Source organism: Lygodium microphyllum, chromosome 20 (genome assembly GCF_053477565.2).
Source record: "Lygodium microphyllum isolate KBCC chromosome 20, Lygodium_microphyllum_v1.1.10, whole genome shotgun sequence".
Classification (NCBI taxonomy): Eukaryota; Viridiplantae; Streptophyta; class Polypodiopsida; order Schizaeales; family Lygodiaceae; genus Lygodium; species Lygodium microphyllum.
The window spans coordinates 72,188,065-72,211,106 of record NC_141154.1 but is presented as its reverse complement, the minus strand read 5'-3'; positions in this window follow the sequence as shown (position 1 = coordinate 72,211,106).

Below are 23,042 nucleotides of genomic sequence, written 5' to 3'. Positions count from 1 at the left end.
GGTGGATGTAGAGCAAATTCTGGAAAAGTATGTTTTTCGGGAGAATCTGGATAATTCTGATGAGAAGTCATCTTTTAAGTTAGGGACTATAGCAAAAAATCAGGAGACTGATAAGGAAGCGAAAAGCAGTTTTGAATCCAAAATGGTGAAAGACACGGATTATTTTGATGATGCAGTTCCACCAAAAGAAGCTGTTACAAGGGCAGAATTTTTGTATGACAGGTTAATGGAGAAAGTTTCAAGGGTCAAGGAGAATGATTTGCAGGAGTTAAATTTGGGATCTGCCACAAGTCCTAAGATGGTGAAAGTTAGTATGCTTAGGACATGCAAACAGATTGAATCCCATATGCACAGAAAGGGAAATGGCTACCCATCCAACAGTTATAAAGCATTGTACTTGACTACCACTTTTTGATATATGGAATGAATACAATATCATGATGCTTTCCTCTTTTAGTTAGTGTCATTGGAATTGTTTGTCTAATACAAAAGAATGTCTTTATGAGTCCAAGTCTCAATCTTGGAACCTAATTCACTTGTGTAACAATTGTCTCTTCTTTGTCTATGTCACCATGATTTTGGTCTCTATCTTCCAACCTCTATAGCTCTTGCTATGCTCTAGATCCGTGTCTTCCAACCTCTATAGCTCTTGCTACCTCTATAACTCTACCTTCACTTGAGCTTCCATGGCAGCCATAGCCAGCTACACCCTATTAGCTTGAAGCTCTTATATCTCACTCCACAAGTCCAATATCCTGGAGCTTCCTTCTAGAAAAGTATTTTTTTGCTTCCAGAGCTTCCTCTTGTCACCTCAATCATTGACATCATGCAACCATGGGCTCACGATTGTCAAAATTCTCAGTCACTACCATAGCTTGCAACTGTGACTTGCAGGACATACCCTGCTTGAAGTCCTTGGATCTCACAGCAGAGGCCATTTTAGCTCACAATTTCTTCTGAGGATCTCTTCATCACTTTAGGGTGCTCCTCCCTTGTACATTAGAGTATGACATTGAGCCTCCCTAACTCCACCATTGTGCGGATTGTCTGTCACTTCCCTGTTTGCGCCTCCATGCTATTTGTATTGACAAATTGTCTCCTGCGCTACATAATGTATGTTGTGAGCATAGGGCTTTGATAGAGCATCAAGTCAGCTTCATTTTCATAAAAAAATTTCAAAAATCATCAAGTATAGCTCATAAAATGTTAAAAAAATGAGGCAATTGTTAGAAACCCTAACCCTAACTCCATAGACATTTTCACCTAAGCTCAAAATGTCATCATTTTCTCTCTCCTGCCACCTGGAGCAACCCATTTCCACTCTAATCTGCTATCCCAGCATCAATCAAGGAGGGAAAGGACTTGGAAAGATCATGATCCCAAAGTAAGAAGATTCAAGCTCGACATCAACTCAAACATAGTCTTTACATAGTGTGTTTTCACACTGTCATTACTTGTGTCTCTTGACACACTGTAATCTGCTATTCCATTGATAAATCTAAGAATTATGGAGTTGATTTGCTACTGATCATTGGTTATGAAAATGACAAACAAGAATATCTTAATGCAGATGCAAAGTAACATTACTCTTGTTGCTCACTTGCAGTACATAGAAGTCTTGTTTGCATCACTTGCAGGTAATGTTGGAGCTGCCTACACCAAAGATCAATCAATGAACTTATCTGAAGACCTTGAAGATGCTCTAGAAACTCTACTCAACATGCCAAAAAATGGCATGTCTTTGCTTGAGGTGGACATCGACATAAAGACTAAAGCTGCAAGCAAAGTGACGAACAAGTACAAGATCAAAAAGAGCAAGCTGGAATACACCGACAAGAAGACCTGCAATGAATTGAAGATCTATCTAAAAAGAAATGCTAAAAACTGCAATGACCTCATGGTCCTGACTTTTTTATCCTTGTATTTCTTAGCCCAAAATGCTTCTGTCATAAGCTTGTAAACTCCTCATGTAGCCTTGTACTACAGTCTCTGTACACTTTGTGAGGCCCCTTTTACAGCCTCTGGATGTCCACCATGTTTGTGGTGCCCACACTTAGACTTTTTTGCGACAGTCTCTCGTGTTTTGCCATGCTTATGATGTGCCCACAATTTACAAGTGTTGCTCTCACTAAAGCCTCTACACAATTTGTACTTTCTAGTTGTGATTGAGGAGGGGTGTTGAGATATTTGCAATCACACCCACTATGGCCTCTTGTATGAGGCAATTCTAGGCTTCGGACATGCAGACAGACTGAATCCCATATGCATAGAAAGGGAAACTGCTACCCATCCAACAACTATAAAGCATTGTACTTGACTACCACTTTTTGATATATGGAATGAATACAATATCATGATGCTTTCCTCTTTTAGTTAGTGTCATTGACATTGTCTATCTAATACAAAATAATGTCTTTATGAGTCCAAGTCTCAATCTTGGAACCTAATTCACTTGTGTAAAAATTGTCTCTTCTTTGTCTATGTCACCATGAGTTTGGTCTCTATCTTCCAATCTCCATAGCTCTTGCCATGCTCTAGATCAGTGTCTTTCAACATAGGGCAAGAGCCCTATTTCTCCCTTGGGATGGAGCATCTTATTGTATATTAATAAGATTTTAGAAGGGGGGATATATAAGAGCTATTTTGTTTTATTCCACTAGGCCAAGAGGGTCGATTCTTTTTAGGGCTTTAATATTTGATTTACTTAGGCCAAGAGGGTAGATTTTTTTATAGTTTAAATGCTTTATTTCTTTCGTCCATGAGGACCACTTTTGTTAGGGGTGAACTGTGATATTTCTTTAGGCCAAGAGGGCCATATGTTTGTGTGGTGCAGGTATGTTTAATGATTTTTTGTTTTAGTGATTTCCTCACATAGGTTGACGAAGTTACTAGAGGGAGCCTTTGCTTTATGGAGGAGCTTCTTATGGCCCTTCTAGGTGGTATCTCCCCTTTTTTAGTTTTTCCTTAAGTAGATAATGTTATATGTATATGTAGGGGTTAATTTATTTTTGATTGTTGGGGACTGACAATCGAGGCATGAAGTCCTAGGGTTGGTTAGGTATATCTAGGGGAGATTTGAGTAGCTATCTACCTCCTGTTTGAACATTTTCAAGCGATAAAGACCTGTGTGAGAGGGTAGTCCTTGTGAGCCTGTCCTTCCTACTTGCTAGGTAGTTGTCTTAGGAGTCCATGTTAGTGTGAGGCAGTTAGAGAAGCCTGCCAAAATATGAAGAGAAGAGAAATTTCTAAATCTTTCTAAAAATAAAAATGACAGAGGTGTGTAAAAAGGGGTTCTAACCCCTCAATAAGGAAAGGAAAAGAAGAAGAAGAAAAATGAATAAAATTCCCACAAGTAGTTGCTTATTGCCTTGTGGAGGCTTGGTAGGTTTCCGACCCAGGGCCGATACCTTGTCTTCCTAAGGGTAGTAGCTAGCCAAAAGAAAAGAAAAGACAAGGAAGGTTGGAGAAAAAATAAAAGTGAGCGTTAAAAAAAGATTATGGGTTGCCTCACGAGAGCTTGGCATGTTCTTGGGTACCGAGTTAGAACCTAAGACCGATGCCCTGTTCTCCGTCGGTCACTCTCTATGCTCAACTCCCTCATTCTTACACGCCCAAGTATGGAAACCCTTAAACAAGAAACTATGTTACAAGAAGAATATGATGACCAGACTATAGGAGTCCTCGCCTAGTAGGAGGTCCTAGTCTAGTTGTCCTAAGTTAGGTAGGTAGTTCAGACCACCACTAGGACAACCTCTTTGATAGGATTTTTAGCCAATCCATGTTCAAGCACTTGGTTAGAGACTTGCTCTGGATTTGTGTTAGATTATTCTCGACCTATCCCTTGTGGATTTTTCATGCCTTGATTTTGTTAGGGGGTAGGGTGAGAGCTGTGAAATGTTTTGTTGTGGATTTTATGTATCAACTTTGCTCTTTATGGTTATGCATGTGAAAATTTATTTGTGGGATTCGACGGGTTGAGTCACCCTATCCCATGGTCGCCAATGAGAGCTGGATTTTAGAAGTGGATTTTCAACTGTGCTTGAAGTAGTTGATGCCGTTTCTAGAGCAGAAAGTGCCCAGAAGCGTCAAAGACCAAATTTTCATGAAAAATAAAACGGTGGCGGATGGTTGAGCTGGAGGTTTTCTAGATGCATTTTGACGTTAGGAATCCAATAGAAGACTCAGTTCGTCGATCAGAGGTCGTTTGACCCCCCATTTAATCCCTGCAATGTTTGACATTATAAAGTAACTACTAGATTCGGGAGCCGAAAAATGTGGAACAGAGGCCAAGATGATGGATTTCGATGCTTCAAAGTCGCCTGACCAGACGGATCTTGAATCCGAGTTCATTTGTCCACTCAAAATCAAAATATCCACTTGTCGAGAAGTGTGAACACAAAGGACATAAGCCGGTTATTTTAATAATTTAACCTTAGGCTTATTAAAAGAGGGCTAAAAACTTAAAAGATTTGATGAGACAAGGGGGCGCAAATTTTTTTGCACTCTCTCCAAATCGAATCGATGCTTCAATCCACATCCTAAGAGAGCCACAAAGAGAGAGAGAGAGAGAGAGAGAGAGAGAGAGAGAGAGAGAGAGAGAGAGAGAGAGAGAGAGAGAGATTACTCATCCACACAAAGAGAGAAAGAAGATGACTATAAGATTTCCGGATTTCATGAACGAATAAGAAATCTATTTATTTAGTCATTCTCTCTCCTCACTCCTCTCTCGTCTTTGATGTTGTTCGTATGCATCAATTCAAGAGAGAAGGGGGAGGGGTGTATTGAAGAATGCATATCAAATGATGACATTGGAGCAATGGAGGACATAAGTCGGGCTGAGAGAGTGCGTCAATGGCAAAGAACGAGCGTCAATGGCCTCTCGTTTATGAGATACGAGCCTCTAAATTACAATTTCCATGTGTAAGTGATATTTTCTTTTGTTTTATGATAAATGGTTGAAGAAATTGCTTTAGGATGATTGATATTTGTTTTCCATGCTATGTTTTCTTAAAAATGCTAAGGAAAAATAAAAAAAATTCAATAGTATAATAATTTTCCCTTAAACACACAAAACCGACAAGTTGCGATTTTCATGGAAATAATGGAATTTGGGGTTTTTCTTGGGTTTTTTAGGTTCATATGAAATGAAAATGAATATGGAAATGATGTTGAGTATACGTGATTAGAAAAAACCAATAACTCTAAAATATCATAATTTCTCTGGACAAATAAATGTGAGAAAAAAAAGTGGAATTTTAGGTTTTGAACCTTTAAAAATTAGAAAAAAAATATTTTATATTTATCAACGTATAACAAGGCTAGAGCATGAGGGTTAAGCCTCAATTAAGCCTTTTGTATGTTATAGTATGTTTTTATCATTTTTTATATAAAAATTTACATGAAAATGAACCCTTCTGCACCTACCCAACAAATGCAAAACCTAAATGGTAGGAGGGAAGAGGGTTTGCAAAAGTTATTAGTTGCTGAAATGATTCAAATTCTAATTTATTTGTCTATGCACAACATATAGGACGGACTGTCATTTGAATTAAGGAGACTAGCTGTAGCACGAAGAGATTCGGTGCTAGTCTCTATCAACGCCACACATACGATTAGTTGGAAAATCATTGGAGGGTTGTTTTTGCACTTCACCTAGCTTGTTTCTAATGATAAAATGTTTGAGCACAATGGTCATCCACACTTGCATTGAGTATAATATGGTATCAAACTTGGATGCATTGCAATTACTTTCAAAGCATTGACCTACGTGGAGTTGTAAGAAAACCTGAGCTGTAGGGTAGATGAACAATTTCTGGGGGCAAGCTTGGTAAGGAAATATCAAATCTCCTGGATCATTCAAAATATATAAGAGCAGAGTGTGTTCATATGTGCTTTATGTTAGAGTAGTGCATCTTGGGGCCAATCCCCAAGGTTTAGAAGAGCTGTAGTGGGGCCACGACATGCAGCTGGAGGGGTGCCTCCTTTATGTTTATGTTACATGGTATATTATACCAAGATATATGGGATTTCCCTCTAGGGAGTAGCGAAGGGAAATCATTGGACTACGTTTCACTACAAACACAATATCTACATTAGCAATTAGGGCAATGTGTCCCTTAGACGCTCTTGGCTGCGAGGCTGTGTGGGATTGTCTTGTGAGTATTATAGAGGCCCGACTAGTGCCTATAGCCAGTGTTAGACCCATTTTAGGTTCAAACAAACTAGTTATAGGAATTTTCTTTCTTATTAAGGGATTAGAACCCCTTTTTACGCACCTCTATAATTTTATTTCTTTAGATATACTCAGAACTTGATCTTCTTTTGATATTTTTACAGGCTTCTCTAACTGCCTCACACTAATAGGTACTCCTAGGACAGGTGCCTAACAAGCACAAAGGACAGGGTCACAAGGGCTATCCTCTATCACAAGTCTTTAATGCTTGACAATGTCCTAATAGGAGGTAGATGACTACTCAAATCTCCCCAATATATACCTAACCAAACACTAGGATTTCATGCCTTGATTATCAGTCCCCAATAAGAAAAAATTCTCCACAAGTACATGGACACATAAAAACAAGGTACTCATAAAAGGAAAGAGAGCACCTGGATTGGGCCACAAGAAGCTTTGGCACAGCAAAGCCTCCCCCCAGGTTCCGGTAAATTTGTCTAGCACAAGACTAAAACAGAAAACTATAAACCACAATTGCACTAGATAGACACATGGCCCTCTTGGCCTAAGGAAATAGAACTCTTTAATCAACCAAATACATGGTTTTCTTGGCATATACATTGCATCTTATCTGGCTAGTCCAAGTGAACCAAAGATGTCATGAGATGTAAGGGCTAGCCCCATCTCTTATGCCATGTAGCTCAAGGCTTGATCTTGGGCTTTTGTAGATCCACTAGCCCAAGCCTTTCTACTGATATCTTAGCAATAAGGCCCATCCCTTCTTGGGTACTATGAGTTGAATGAGTGATCTCCTTGGGCTTATATATGTCATCTCCTTGGTTATTGTTCAAATGGATCTCGGTCGTCCCAACTTTCTAGAAACTCCTCCTATAGGGAGAATCATACATTTATGATAATTCAACCAACCCTTCCCTAATTGGATCAGTACTTATGTCAATGACATGACCCAAAATAGGCAGAGCTTCAAGCCTAGGCCCATCACCTAGATGCATCTTAGGCTGGTGCATATTGTCAGATGAATCATTATGACCTCTAGTCACATCCATGGAAATTCATCAAAGCATATCCACATGGAATGCTTGGCCTTTCATCTGGCACATCAACCACACATTTAAAAATTTTGGGTCTCCAAACCTATCATATATTACTTTTTATATTCTTATATTGCCACATTTGTCTAATGGACTCAATGCAAACCTATTGCTATAGCCAACTGGCCTCACATCCTTATGACTTCTATTGAGCACAGGTGGACCTTCAGTATTTTGAATCTTCTTTATATGAGATGTCTTTACTTGCCTTTGTCCACTCTGCAAAAACCACTTAGCCATAGGCACCATGATTTTATTAAAAGGAATAGCATATGCTCGAAAGCATGATTTACTAATAGGCAACACAAGTCTCTTATGAGCATGACTAGGAGCAAGATAAAAACCACTCATAGGATGCTCATCCATACTTGTGGGCCCACTTCTTCTATCACTAGTACTTCCACATCTACCTCTTGTGGAAGTGTTGCAAGCCCTAATGGAACTTGCTCGGATTAAAATCTTTTTACCACCAAGAGGCATCTTATCCTTGCTCGTAGGATTGCCACTTCCTACTTGGAGATTGTGGCTACCAAGATCTCCTGCTAAGATTGTATTGGTATTAGCAAATGAATTTTCTCCTTGCAAGATTGGCTGGATATTTGGATGCACTTGCACTGAATGGGATAAACTCCAAAATTTTTCCCAACATCTTTGAATATACTACTCATAGTCAATTGTCTTGAGAAATAAACAAATGATGTATGCTCGAGGAAGAGCTGTCCTGAATCCCATATGCACAGTGATGAGAGTGGAACAACCCGAATTCTATAAAGCATTGTACTTGACTATCACTTTCAAATGAAATGAATACAATGTCATGATGCTTTGTACTTTTCGTTAAGTGTCTTGACTTTGTCAATTTTCAACACAAGATTGTGTTTATGAGTTCAAGCTGCCATCTTGGAACCTAATTCACTTGTGTAACAGATTGTCTCTACTTATCTATGTCATCATGAGTTTGATCATCATCTTCCACTCACCATAGCTTCTGTCATGCTCTAGATCTACATCTTGTAACATGGAATCAGTGCGCAAGTAAGTATGTCACAGCCATTAGGGCCAAAAATGCTTCAAAAAATGCACTTTTGTTAATCACGGGATTAAGGAAAGGGCCAAAGAGAGTTTGCCACGTGTGCAAGAATATGGTATTCTTGTCTCCTCTTTTTTAGAGATAGTGGAGTCCATTTCGTGATTCTCTCTTCTTTTTTAGCCAAAACCCCTAAAGTCTGACATGTTTTGGAGTCCCAAAGACGTTATTTACTTACAAATCTGACAAAATACGTGACAGAGATGTGATGAAATTAATAATGAGTTTTTTGAAAGTCGGGAGATCTTTCAATATTGTTTTTGGCGCCCAATACATACTCGTTTGTATTCTTGGCGCTACTTTTTAGTTCATTCACCCCTCTTTGAGCTTCTTTCTCTACGCTTTCATTCTTTTCATGGCTTCCTCCAGGCGCCCTTCTCGTTTAATACACCCTTGCACAGTCTATAGCCAGGGAGCAGATGGAAATTTTGAGCCCAAAACCTTTGCTGTAAACGATTGGGTTACCATGCTGCCATCTTGCAAGGGCTCTCATAAGGTGAAAAGAAGAAAACGAGATGATATAAAACATCATTGGAAGGGGCGTATCATTGCCTTCAAAATTATGCCTGAAGGCTGGTTTGTCAAGGTGCAACATGTTTACATGGCCAAGGATATGCACTTGCCTCCAAACGAATGTGTTCCCCAATAAACACATTGTAAGTTAATAGTTGTATAACGTATATAATTCTTTTCCATTTATGCAAGTTCTAACAAACGGTTCGTTATTGTAGATATCTTTCCGTCAACAAGTATTGAATGGCAACCTGTGGAAAGCCTAAGTGGGACTTTCCATGCCATTCATAAGGTATTGGCAGACATTATTTATGCCGATCAAACTGTGTCTTTTTTTAGTGAATGCAAGGTTTTTATATATTATGCACAGTATGTGGTTCCCTTTAAAGCGGATAGGTATGGGAATATCGAAGATTTGCCATTGCCAAGTCTTTCATCTCTAAACTAGGAGATTCCTGACAAGGTAACGGTGCAGAGTTTCAAATTCAAAATATCTCAGGATATTAAAAAGTCCATGACAACTGGAAGGATCTCAAGAAGAATACGTTTATCATGGTTTGTACCCCTCCATATCTTCGTGGCTTGCTTCAAAACAACAAATTTACAAAGAACGAAGGTATCCTGGCTAAGTAGAAACTTTTCAGAAGCGGAGCCTACCAGCACTGCAAGAAAAAATGTAACAAGTTGGTAAAAAGGGGTCCCTAAAAAAACCAACAATATGAAAGAGACTTACATTCACTCCATCTATCTTGAGTATCTTTGAATCTATTGTCCTGCAGACATTTGAAAAGCACTCTTTTTCCATAAGTATATGTATGACTTTGTGACTTTGCAATGGTACTTCTTGTTAGAGAGAGTTATATGGTTTTCTAGGATCAACAATATCCTCATATGTGGTGTCCAAGAAGGTAGTCAGGAGCCTGCCAGCACTGCAAATGGAAACATGTAACTAAAATAGATAATCAAATAAAATAAATAATTAACCAAAAAGCAAGCAGTATTCCATTCAACCCACATTCTTCCTTGGCCATGGATACCACTTAGAGAGTTCATGAGGATAATTTCTCTGGTGAGTGTATCCGATGTAATAAAAAAATTTATGGTAGTTGTGATGGAATCAAAAGCTTTGAAAGACATTGTTATATTTGAACCAAATCTAAAAAAAAAATCCATTGATAACAGTGGATCAACAATACACATAATTTTAGAGATTTATTGGCTAAGAGATGCAATCAATGTCCTAAAGCTAATAGCAAAAATAAAGGAGTGTTATTTGCAATCAATAGCACAATTATTCTATATACTAAAATTTTTTAGAGTCAAAATGCCTTACCTTATGCAATAATAAACTACAGAATCTAACAATTAAATATCCTTTTTACAACTAGCATGGACTTGTCCTCATGAGATATGCTAAGATAGTCCTCTTCCTCAGAAGTGCAAGAAACATTAATAACCATTTGCCCATACACCTCACCCATTCTCTTATAATTAACAAGTCCAAGTACATCGATTTTTCTCTTGCAAACATCATCCTCGGTACCTTATTCTGCTAATCATATTAAAATCTTTATTCATTAGGGTGATCTTATGAGCATGAGCAGCAACAATGTAAGGATAATTCATAAATTCATAAAGTCAACCATGTGAGGATAAGTTGATATGACGCGAGAGCAGCAAAGCTAAATTTTCGCAGGGTCATATTCGCACCGTATCGTGGAGCAGTTCATACGGTGCGAGCGTGGCAAAAAGCATAATGTTTAGTACTATACTTTTCGCTGCATATCATGGATGACTTGATATGGTGCAAGAGTGGCACAACAAAATCTCCGTAGGGGTCCTCCTCCCTCAGTATCGTGAAGGAGTAAACATGCGCGTGCAAAGTACACCCCCCTTGTAATGACTTATTTTTTGTGAGATCTTAAACATATAAAAAAAAATTTAAAAAAATTCCATCAGTTAATTAGGCTTTTAAAAAAAATAAAAAAAATAAAGATTTTTTTGAGCTCATTTGCTATTTTTTAAAATATTTTTAAGCGAAAAATAGCCTTAAAAAGACCCAAAAAATCACAAAAAAAACCACCCAAAAATAGCATGGCCGATACAACGCGAATATGGGTGACCGAGACGCTCGGTTACCCATATTCGCCGAGACGCTCGGTTACCCATATTCGTGTTGTATCGGCCATGCTATTTTTGGGTTTTTTTGGTGATTTTTTGGGTCTTTTTAAGGCTATTTTTCGCTTAAAAATATTTTTAAAAATAGCAAATGAACTCAAAAAAATCTTAAATTTTTTTTTAAAAAAAATTCAAAGCCTATTGAACTCATGGAAATTTTTTTGAATTTTTTGAGCTCTTTTGCTATTTTTAAAAATATTTTTAAGTAAAAAATAGCCTAAAAAAGACCCAAAAATCACAAAAAAACCACCCAAAAATAGCATGGCCGATACAACGCGAATATGGGTAACGGAGACACTCGGTTACCCATATTCGCGTTGTATCGGCCATGCTATTTTTGGGTGGTTTTTTTGTGATTTTTTGGGTCTCTTTTAGGCCGTTTTTTTACTTTAAAATATTTTTAAAATAACAAACGAGCTCAAAAAAAGCTTTAAAATTTTCTAAAAATTTTTCAAAGCCTAATAAACTTATGTAATTTTTTTTTGTGAAATGGAGACTAATTATTTTGATGGTCTTTTTTTTGTGAAATTGAGATATATTACATTTGAAAAAAGATATACAAGGATAAAGCATCAATAATGTAGTGATGCTTTCAATTATAAAATCAATCTGCTTTAGAATCAGAGTTCTGAGAGAAAGAAATAGATTCAAGTCCTTTCTATTTCTTCTTACAAATCAAGGGAATAGATCTTAAGAGATTTGCTAGGATATGATATCATGAGTAGTATCATCCCATGACATCAAGCCACCATTTAGGTATTGAAATCTGATAGTGCTAATAAGAATCACAATTGAAGATATTGAAACTTGAAACCCCATAGTGCTAATCATAGTTGAGGGTATGATGAGAAAAATACTCCCAAGAGCTAATATTAAGTAAGAAGTTGTATCCTTCATATTCTTCGAAGCATCCTGCACACATAAAATCATCTTAGTCCTAAAGTTGATATGATACACAATATCACTAATACTTCTATCTATTACTTGTTTAATTTTTTTATATTTTAAGAGACAAAATTGAATAATAAATATTTTTAATCTATTACTAGGTAAATATTTTTATCTCCCAGAAATCAAAGTACTTCCTTTCTTCTAATTATAATATATTATCCTTGTCTTATCAATTAGTCCTTGCTAAAAAGTTGATATTACAACACTGTATAATGAAGATATTCTATTTTCAAGTGTCAATATCAAAGTGAAAATTTTCACTTTCTATTCTATTAGCTTAAGTATTATCCTTAGTATATCTATCCCTACCAATTTGCATCAACACCATGGGACTCTTTTACCCATTTTCTTATGAATCAAATTGAAGAGATTGAAGAAAAAGCTTGGATTTCGTTGAAACAAAATCTTACAGAATGGATATCTTAGGGGTTGAAGTAAAGATGCGGCTTGGATGTCCCAACCTAGTTGGGTTTGCTGAAAACTAACAAGATGATCTCGTCTCAGGTCCATGGAGGACCATATCTCTATAGCTCAATCGCCAAGTAAGTGGTATTGATCCTCTGTGTAGAGACTCTTTTGATTGTTGATCACCTTCTCAAGATTTTGTGAAAGGAGACGAAGGGAGATGAAGGGAGACCAATGCACGCTGCTGGTAAGAACCGGACGTGATTTTGGTGAGAAATTTTACGACAGAGTAAAATCTATTTTAAGAACTAAGAAACAAAGTGAAGAGGAGAGAACGATGATTCAAATGAATGCAGGCGAAAAAAGAAGCGTGATTTTGGTGGGAAACGTGATAGTAAAATATTCAAAATGAAAGAATAATGGCCGAAAAGTGACCTCTGACATGAGTTAACGTCCTTAAGCATTTAATGACTAACCTCTTAAATGAATAATAAATTTTCATTATTTTAAAACCTCAACTAATTAGTAACTTAATCATTTTCTTACAAGTGCCATTTTTGAAACGTTTTTGGCCCTAATGGCTCCATTTTGCTCTTATCTAGCTTAGCTTGAGCTCAGTCTAGGACCTCACCTCCCACTCCTTCTCCACTTAACCTTGTGTTGTGAGCTGAGGACAAGTCTAGGACCTCACCTCCCACTCCTTCTCCACTTAACCTTGTGGCAGCCATAGCCAGTAGTACCTTGCTTGCTTGAAACTCTCATATCTCTCTCTACCGAGCAAGTCTTACCAAGCTTCCTTCTGAAGAAGTGTTCCCCCATTATTACTGAAGCTTCTCTATTTCACTTGAGTTCAACATTCCCCTATCTAAAGCTTAGCATTGTCACTTATGTCAGTTGTTGTCATAAACTCAGCCTATGGCCCGCAAGACCTAGCCTTCATGGAGAACTTGGATCTCTCTCTAGAGGCAATATCTTCACAAGACTCCTTCTTAGAATATCTTCCTAACATCAGGGCGCTCCCTCCTGAAGAATCAAAGCTTGACATTACTGATCATTCAACATAGCATTACACAAATTCATCATCCCACCTAAAAATGCACTTGCCTGCATTTACGTGCTTTGTGCATGACAATTTTGCAAAAATGCAAACAATGGTCATAGGGCTTTTGTAGGTCATGAGAAGAGAGATTCGTTTCCATAAAAAACCTTTTGAAAATGATACATTGTAGCTCCTGAAATTAGTGAAAAACCAGACCTGGTTCAAAACCCTAATCCAAGAAACCATAGCCAAAGCTTCAAAATTTGACATTTTTCACTCTCTAAAGTTCATTATAGTTCTAAAAGTGCCTAAGGAATCTCAGAAGTCATCCAAAAAGTTTGTGAGAGAAAGTAGATCAAGTACTGACTAGTACCCATTAATACTCAACTAGTATCAATTTGACACTGATTCTCTTGTGTCTCTTGACACATTAAAATAAAATATTTTTGCTAATTAATTGAAGCTTATCAACATATTAGAGCTTGAGCAAATAGGTAAATCCAATGGTGAAGGTTTTCATGCTTGGAAAGAGAAGACCATGTATCACCTGATGCGAAAGGACTTGTGGGACCTGTTTGAAGATGATGCAGATAGCAAGAAGGAATATGATGAAAATGGGTTCGTTGAAGAAGGCTAGCTCAAAAGCCAAGAATGGAAGAAGATGAATAACAAGGCACTAGGTGTCATTTCCTGGGGACTAAGTGATGTGCTACATCATATCTTTGCCATTAGAAATGCTAGAATTGCTTGGGAGGAACTTGACAGGATGTTTGGTACCCAAGCAAAGAACTCAAAGGTGAAATTACTCATGCATTTTTATAAACTAGATATCAAAGACAATGCTTCTATGAACACATACATTAACAAGTTCAAGAGCCTAAAAACCTAGCTTGCAACTCTTAAGAAGAATATGGATGAAGATGAATGATGGGACCTAAAATGGGCCATCACTGGCTATAGCACTAGCCGGACCTCATGCATATGACAGATAACCCCACCACACGCCCTCGTGGTCGAGGAGCATCTAAAACTCACTTTGCACTAAATGCTTATGAAAATTTTGTGTTTATATCCAATATGTAGTCCAACGTTCACCTTCCCTTCTCCTTAGACGGAGATCCCATAACATTTACGCATAATGCCTCGTAATACACACATAGGGAAGCACCTCTCAGGTGATTGCCGCGGCTCCAGTGCGACTCTCCTACACCTCGAGGATTGGCCCCAAGATGCGTCGCTAACACATATGACATTCGCACAAAGTCCACTCTTTCATAATTCGGCATTCCAGGAGATTTTAATTTGCCTCACAAAACTTTCCCCAACGGAAGCACCTGTTTAAACTTATAGCTTAGGTTTCCTGTCCTCTCAACATTGGTCAAAGTTTATCAATCAATTGCAATGCATTCCAGGAGATACCACGTGTCATGCTTGATGCAAGGTGTATGACGGTTGTGCACAACCATTTTATGATGTTAAAAAAACCAGCCATACGAGGTGCCAAAAATAGTCCTTTTATGAATTTTAACTAAGCGTTACGTGCTGCGTTGCATTAAGGACTAGCACCAAAACTTCCGTGCTATTAGTTGCCTATATTTAATTATGGAATGATCCCTAAGTGCTATGCACAAAGAGGAAAATCAGAATTTGTATCTTTTCAGCAATTAGATCGTCGCACAAACTTTCTCCCCCCCTCACCATTTAGGTGTTGCTGCGGTGCATAGGTGTAAATGGTTGTTTTGTATCATTTTTGTATGTAAAAAAACAATAAACACGTACTATAATACAAAGGACGCACATAAATCTTATTTTTCCATATTTTTTAAGTGCAAAAATCCCAATTTCCTCTATTTTTCACTATTTTTTTCTATTTATTATTCATGGAAAATAGGCATTTTCTGATTTATTTGTATTTGCTTATCATTTTGACTAAAACTTAACATTTTCTCTGAGTTTATCCCATTTCCACTCCTTTCTCCCAACTGAAAATCGAAAAAAACTACTAATTTCCATTGACAATGACATTTTACGGGTTTTAAAGAATTAAAAACGACTCTAAATCATTACGGGTTGTGTATTTCTGTAGTTACAACTAGCCCTCAATGATGCAAACAAGGTTTAAACAAAAATTCATGGCATATGAACAACATTTGGAGAATGAAACAACAAAAACAATCAAATTTCTTTATAAAATTGAAGCATACCGCGTGTCTTGCATGTTGCAGGTTTTTTAATAATTATTCAGGGCAGCCCACAGACCGACTAGCAATCATTCTTCAGTGCTAAACCTCTTTCCTTAGCCTCCTCTTCATCTTGAAGCAATCGGATCACTGTCGGACAAGCATTCTTCAGTCTCTCTTCTTCTTGATTTCTTGCACAGGAATTGCCTCTATGCAGGAGAGAGAGTGAGGAGAGAGAAATACTGGTTTTTTATCTCTTTACTCAGTGCATCATTCCTGGCGTGGTCTAGAGCGATCGGAGGAGTAGAGAATCTTCATTCCATAGCCACGAGGGCTCCTCTCCATTATCCTGATTAGAAAATGATGATGAAGGGGGGGGGGGGGGGAAATAGGGTGCAAAAAACTGACGCCCCCCCAACGTTTCATATCGTGAGTTTTTTAAGCTCTTAATTAGAGCTTTAAGCTTTAAAGCTCAAAAAAAACGGTTTATGACTTGGGTTTCACACTGCGCAGAAGTGGATTTTTCAGTTTTGAGAGGGCAAACGACATCGGATTCGAGATCCATTTGGAAGGGTGGTTCTATGGCATCGAAATCTACAAAGCTGGCCCCTGTCACAATCTTCCCAGCTTTTAGATCTAGTAGCTACTTCACAACCCCGAACCTTGCGGGGATTAAATGGGGGATTAAACGACCTTGGAATGGAGATCGGAGACTTGCGTTGGATTCATGACGCCATTTTGCATCTAGGAAAACTCCAGCTCGGCCATCCGCCACTATTTGATTTCCATGAAAATAAGCACTAGCGCTTTAGGAACTTGCCACTTAAAATTATACTGATTGCCATCGTCGCCTTCGATGAAGTCTATTTTTACCCTCAAATTCGTAATTTTTTGCTATTTTTAAGCACTTCTCGGCATAAAAAATCATCTGTCACATTGGCGACCACGAGATAGGGTGACTCAACCTGTCGAATCCCACAAATAGATCTGCACATAAACAACAAAAGGAGCATCAGGCCGATACAAAAAATACACAACATAACACATCACAGCTCATACCCTACCTCCCTGACAAAACCAAGGCATAAAATCCACGAGGAGTAGGCCTAGCATAATCTGATAGAAGGCCCGAAGCTAGTCACTAACCAACTGCTGCAACATAGCCATGCTAAAAAGAACTATCAAAGAGGTCGCCCTAAGTGGTGGTCTGAACTACCTACCTAACTAAAGGACAACTCAACCAGGAGCTTCTACTAGGTGAGGACTCCTATAGCCTAAGCAAGAAATATTTTCTTGTAGCACAGTTTTTCTTCTTTTAGGCTTTTATTTTTCCATACTCCGGCGTGTAAAAAGGAGAGAGCTGAGCGTAGTGACCCAAGGAGAACAGGGCATCGGCCTCATGTCTTATATCGGTACCCAAGAACCTACCAAGCCCTCGCAAGGCGACACTTAATCCTTTTTTAACGCTCACTTTTATTTTCGCTCCAACCTTCTTTTATTTTCTTTATTTTATGGCAAGATGTTACCCCAAGGAAGACAAGGCATCAGCTGCGGATCTTGTCTCATCCCTAAGAACCTACCAGGCCTTCGCAAAGGGATAAACAACAGCTCAAGGATTTTTCTTTGTTTCCTTTTCTATTTTTATAGGGGTCAAACCTCTTTTTACACACCTTTGTATATTCATATATTGTCTTTTAGATCTTTAGGGTTTTGTCTCTTTCCATCATTATTTTAATAGGCTTCTCCAGCAGAACAAGGTCACTAGAACTCCCATCTAAAATAGGTCCTTCAATGCTTGACAATGCCTTGTAGGAGGCAAGGACTGCTCAGACCTCCCCCAGACATATAGAGCCTAAACTAGGAACTTCATGCCTTGATTGCCAGTCCCCAACAAGAAAGAAAACCCTCACTCGCACATATATCATTAATTGCTTAAGGGGAAAAACTAGAAAAGGGGACGAAACCACCTGGAATGGCCACAAGAAGCTTCGCCGCAGCAAAGGCTCCCTCCAACGACTTCGTCAACCTGTATGGTGCAATCACTAAAACAACAAAGCATTAAACGTACTTGCACCAAATAGAGATAGGGCCCTCTTGGCATAAAGAAGTAGCACATTTCACTAAAAACTAACTGACCCTCTTGGCCTAAAGAGATAGATTATTAAAACCTGAAAACAAACTGGCCCTCTTGGCCTAAAGAAATCAGACATTAACTACTTAAAGCAACTGGCCCTCTTGGCCTAAAGAAACAAATAACTAGCTCATAGAGATCACTCCTTGGAAGAAGGTAGATATACGCAAATACGCTCCATTCCAAGGGGAAAAATAGGGCTCTCAGCCCTAAGCTAAATGCATCAAATTATGGCCCATACCTCTTGCATATACAACAAGAGGCATACACATAACATGTTGTCGGATCAACCTATGGGTCCAAGATAATAGTGGTAAATGGGTCTCGGATACTCTTTGCATTACCCATATCAACCATCGCCTGCCATATAACATGTGGTCTAATAACATTCCCCACAAGCGACCATGTCCTATCTCATTATTAATAGCAACATCCGGTCTAGGACCACAATTGAAAAAGAGGTCCTCTTCATAAGAAAATTTAGTTAAGGAATCCGCAAACTGATTCCAATAACGTGGAATCAGCTGAAGAGATATGCTCTCATATTCATCAAGTAGGGTTATAGCAATTCGATGATACATACGAAGGAGAGGATTCTGGACTGTATATGTCCCATTGAGTTGATTTAAGATCAGCTGGGAATCCCCTTTTATTAACAATCACCTAATGCCACCTTTCTTGGCAATATTCAATCCCATAATCAAGGCTTTATACTTGGCCATGTTGTTAGTAAATCCTACCCCGAGGTAAGCAGTTAATTTCATTGTAACTCTACGTCGGGGATCTCAGATAAGCACTCCAACACTTCCTTTTCTATTAGGGCCCCTGGATGCTCCATCAAAGTATAATGTATACGTCCATAATGGGTTTACACAGCTAGCCATAAAAAACTCACCTATTCGTAATTGTGATAGTCAAAGTTCAACATATTTAAAGGATGAACTGATGGCTCCATCGCACATTCTTCATTAAACTCAACAAGGATGCTTGTCAAGATTTGTAAACAGTGATGGCAGAAAACTTTAATTTCCCACACAAAGGTACCGTCTTCTTGCTCTAAATCACTTTATATCCCTTGCTCCACCAGATAAGCCTCCCCTGATGATATCTTTCCTCAAGATATGGGTGCTCCAAATAAGGAATTAACCGTCCCATCAACCAATTTAAGCGCTCCTGCAGGTCTCCAATCAGCCCTAGCATGGACCTGCAATGCATTTTTCCGCATTAACATACTTAGAAATAATAAGGTTTAATCTTATTAAGATTAACCTTATTCTTGAATTTCACCCCTTGTAGATCAACTAATAGAACTGTGGACTTATTTTTAGCTATCCGAACTATCTTTTAAGGGCCATCCCATCGAGGTTCCAACTTTCCTAGAAATAACTCTTTACTTGCATCATAATACAGAACTAATTGTCCCTTTTTAAAAGTATATTTCTTCGCTTTCAAATCATGCAACCGTTTCATCTGACGTTTAACGACCTCCTAGTGTAACAAACTCTGTAATTCGAGCTCATCCAAGTGGGCTATAGTTGTAAACCACTCAAATAGGGCATCTTCATCACCCACAGAATGATTGATTACGAATCTAATGGTTAGCAAATCAATTTCTAAGGGCAATACACACTCCTCCCCATAAACTAATTTGAATGGGGTGTGGCCAGTGGCTCGTTTAAACGTCATATTATACACCCAAACTGCCACGTATAATTTTGTATCCCAGTCCTGCTTCTTTTCGAAGACTATCTTGGATAGAATACCCACAAGGTGCTTATTGGTACTTTCGACTTGTCCATTTTCTTGCAGATTATAGGGGGTCATCTTGTTATGCTTGATTTTCGAAGCTTCAGTCAGACTTTTAATCACTTTATTTAAAAAGTGAGTTCCATGGTCCGATACTATTTCCTTTGGCGGGCCAAAACGGCAAATAATTTACTCAAGTAGGAAACTGGCAGTCTCTTTTGCATTGTCCTGTCGCGTCGCCCTTGCTTCTGACCATTTTGTAAAATAATTAGTTGCTACTATAATGTACCTCTTTTGAGTACTAGACGATGGGGTGATAGGACCCACAAAGTCAATGCCCCACTTCTCAAATGTAAGAATAGCCATGATAGGCGTAAGTGGACGCTTCCTATACTCTCGACTCTCATGCCTTTGACAGGTATCACATCTCTTAACGTACTCAAAGGAATCTTGGAAGATAGATGGCCACCAATATCCATCTCTTAAAGCCTTCTGTGGCGTTAACCGCCCAGTAAAGTACCCTGCACACGGGGAGTCATGGCACTCTTCCAAAATAAAGGGAACTTTGTCAAGAATCACACATTGGCGATAGATATCATCAACACCCTGCTGATATAATGTGTTTGCGATCAAGGAAAATTTCAACACCTATTGTTTATCTTCCTCTTCTCCGATTTTGATAAAGTAGCTCCAGTCTTTCTCGTAGAAAGATAGTGCGTTATAGCAGCATACCAGGAGGGAATAGATATCGTATCAATCTTGAACAAAGTTTCCATGTCACTTCCTTCAGCCACGACCTCTTTTGGCTCTCTGAAATCCACAAGACACTCTACAATACCCTGAAGCTTTGACGGCTTGCTCTTAATCCCATAATCTAATTCCTGCAAAGTGATTAACCATTTTGCTAAACGGTTAGGCGACTGTAACTTATTCAACAACAATCGAAGCCCTTCTGCCTTCGTATAAAAAACCACCTTCTCATAAAGAATGTAGTGCCTGAACTTTTTGGTCACAAATACCATCGCAAAAGGCACAACTTCTCCATATAGGTGTAGTTAATTTTCGATATGCCCAACTTTCGACTGGAAAAAGCTATCAAATAATACCACTTTTCCTTCCCGATTTGGGCTAAACAACAGCTGATACTATACATGGTTGTTGCTGAAAATATATAGAACATTTCGCCCCTTTTTGGTACTCTTAAAACAGGTGCTTTGGCCAACTCCTGCTTCACATCATCAAAAGACAATTTGCAAGCATCACTCCATGTAAACTGATAGTTAAAGGACAATAGGTTTGTTAGCAAGAACTCTCTTTCTACTAAGGCATTGATAAACCTTTGATACTACCCTATTGATGACCGAAAGCTATGCACTTCCTTTGGAGTACGTGGCGGACTCATGGCGACTATGACCTTGATCTTTTCAAGATCAATCGCAATCCCTATAGAACTAACCACATGGCCTAATAAGAGCCCATAAGGGACTCCAAAGACGCACTTCCATAAGTTAAGAGCTATGCAAAATTTCCTGCAATGTTCAAAACACTTCTACAAAATGATCAACTGTCTATCCCTTACGGTGGCTGCCCCCAAATCGTCAATAAATACTTTCAACTCCTCTAGGGAGATGTCACCAAAGGTCTTGTTGACTATTCTTTGCCACAAACTAGGTGCATTACACAATCCAAATGCCATCACATGGTATGCAAAGGTATTGAAGACTGTAATAAACGTCATTTTTAGCTTGTCTTGCTCAACAATCGCCATTTGGTTATACCCTGCAAAGCAGTCCATAAATGAATAGATTTCCCTACTTGCTAGTTGATCCAAAATTTGGTCAATAAACGGCAACGGGTAGTAATCTTTAACAATCTACTTATTTAGCTCTCTAAATTCTACACAAATACCAATTCGATTATTATTATTCTTCCTAATCACAACTTGTGAGCACCATTCAGTATACTAAACAAGGAAGATCAAACCCACTTTCTGCAACTTCTGTAGTTCCTCGTACAACCCGTACCTTAATTCAAAAGGCATACGCCTTACTTTCTGACGTACAGGGTGGGTACCTTCCTTTATAGGAATAGTATGCACAACTAGACTGGGAGGAATACCTCGAAGTTCGCAAAAATGTCACGAAACTCTCGAATTAAGGACACATAATCCTCTCTTTCTTCCGAACTGAGCATAGACCCTAATTAATTTGGCCGTGAATCATTTAGCGTACCAAGATCCAGCTCAATAACGTCCGCGTCTCTTATTCAATCATGAGGCTCTATCGGCTCATTCAAGGTTATCTGATAAATATCCTCTATAATGGACCCTTCCTTAGATCCATCACTCGATGATGTCTCACTACCAGATGGAGCATCTACTATTTCTAGTTCAGTGGAGGATACTGGAGCTCTCTCACTTTGAGGAGACTCAGGGTAAGCGTCAACTATTACACGATGGGCACCTCGACCTAGAATCACTCGACCAACGGGTATATCGACTTGACAGTCTGTTCATAGAATCCATGGCTTGCCTAGCAAAACTTGATAGCTAGGATGTCGTGCAAACCTTATCACCCTAAAGTCCAGATAGCATTCCACGCTTGCAATTGTAATGTGGACCTTAGTAATGCAACCTTCTAGTTGTCTTAGACTATCATCAGCCATCCTAAGAAGTATGGAGCCGTCTTTTTGGATCTATAGACCTAACCTCTCCATCAAGTCTGAACTTACGGTATTGACAGAGGATCCAGTGTCCACGATAGCGTGCTCCACTAATATTCCATCCACATGTGCTGGAACCCTAGGGCAATGATTTTCAGCATGATCAAACCAATCTTCCCCCACTCTAGCTATGCCCAAAGGTTCTACTATATACCCTATACACAAGATTTTCTTGAATTCCTTGTATACTCCCGGAGAAAGTTTAATTGCAAGAGATTCACGTCTGGTTTGACTTTGCAAAGGGAACTTGCTAGATCAAAGTTGTGGTAATTAGCCAAAGTTCTCTTCTCGCGCCAAACCATTCTCTCCTTTTGTCTTTCCATTGGCTTTGGTACCTATTTTTTAGCCTTTACTTTCTTTCTTGGCAATCCTTTATCCTCCTCGGGATCCACTTTACTGCCAATAGGTCTTAACGATCCACCTTCCTTATCAGGATTCACAACTCACTTTTTCCCAGCATCTTGCTTAGGGCTTCCCTCGACAGGTTTTACAATTCCTTTGTCACCCTCTTTAATTTTTTAACCTCTTGTTAACAGCTCGTAGATTAGAAGTTTCAGCATCATTGACACATATAGCCTCAATAAGGCTGACTCCACTGGCATGAGATAACTCCTCTACAATAGCCTTTCCTCTTTGTAGTATTTGCCTTGGTCCATCGTCTTGCTGGAGATTATTCCCTTGTGCAATATCACATTTGACATTCGGGCAATTCCTAGGGAAATGTTGGCCCCCGCACCACTTACAAGTGAATCTTGAGGGGCCACCCTCTTCAGGGAGTTGGCTCCCTATCAAATTCTGTTGTTTCAT